Below are 1,210 nucleotides of genomic sequence, written 5' to 3'. Positions count from 1 at the left end.
TAAATAGCGAAAACTTAGAAAAATGCACTTTAGTGCATTTTTCTAAGTTGTATGTTACACACACACATGTCATTTGGATATGTGTGTGCGCAACACCAGTGTACATTTGCATTTCAGGGGTTCTACAGGGTGTCCTTTGGACACCCTGGCACCCTTGAAATCGCTTCCCTATTTGCGATTCGCTAATTGCTAATCGCAAATAAGGAATGACTCCCCATTCATTCCTATGCCCATAGGAATGAATGGGAAAGCTATTCCTTATTTGCGATTGGCAATTACCGAATCGCAACTAAGGAAGCAGTAGAAATCGCAAAAAATATTGCGATATCTACATGCATCCCGTTTTGCGAGTCTTTAATAGCGATTCCTTAAAAATCGCTATTAAGGACTCACAAAACGGCACTATGAGGAATCTGGGGGTTAACCTCATGTACATTCGCAACTTATTCTGTCCTTCCTGTAACGCTATAATCCTCGGTCCTATGTTTGGCAACTGGTTCTTATGTAAAGCGCTCTGACACATTCGGGTAAAGCTTGCGCCGATAAAAAGCTTCTTTTAACTCACATACCACGACCACTTCGAACATAGGTTCATCGACATGGCGCCCACGCATCAGCTACGTTCCTACTGCGAAGCGCTCTCGAGCCCAGGACGGAGGGGCTGCGCTAAGTATAAAAAACAGACCTCTAACGTGCCTCAATCATCCCCAGAAAAGCCTCACCTCCCGACCCCCCCACCTGCTTGCTCTATCTGCACCCGGCCCTCCTAAGGTCCATGCGGGCGGGGGCAAGGGGGAAAAGTCGCAAGAGACGCGATTCACAGCATGTGCATCCAGGCCCAGCCGCCAGCGGGGCCCCCTAACTATGGAACACTTCTGCACTTGTGTGTCATACTTGCGTGGGGGTCATGCTAGTCTTATCCTTCTCGCCCCAATTTAAGTGTATGTGCTGCCAAAGCGAGCCCGCAAGGCCCACCCAGAGCGGCCCTAGGGGCACTGGCCGCACGCAGCCACCGAATCCCAAACCCCCGGGAGTACACCTCACCGATCCCAAACCCCCGGCGCTACACAGGAGCGCGCCCGCAACGCCGCCCCCCCCTCACTACCTCGCAAGAACAGAGGAATTGCCGGGCGCCCAAGCTCAACCTAGCACCAGCTACGGTAACTGAGGACACACCTCTCTTTTTGTTAGCCACGAGGAGATAAGTGAT

The 1,210-nt window shown here is 51.2% G+C and overlaps 1 non-coding gene across 1 annotated transcript; it reads right to left on the bottom strand.

The window, feature by feature from the left end:
- Positions 1–858: 858 nt before the first annotated feature.
- Positions 859–964, bottom strand: LOC147697856 (U6 spliceosomal RNA). The gene has a single exon (XR_015299518.1). It is a non-coding gene; the product is annotated as a U6 spliceosomal RNA (small nuclear RNA).
- Positions 965–1,210: the final 246 nt, after the last annotated feature.

Source organism: Lissotriton vulgaris, chromosome 8 (genome assembly GCF_964263255.1).
Source record: "Lissotriton vulgaris chromosome 8, aLisVul1.2, whole genome shotgun sequence".
In the NCBI taxonomy this organism is placed as follows: Eukaryota; Metazoa; Chordata; class Amphibia; order Caudata; family Salamandridae; genus Lissotriton; species Lissotriton vulgaris.
Note: the sequence above shows the minus strand (reverse complement) of the source record. Positions and strands in the feature narration are given on the sequence as shown.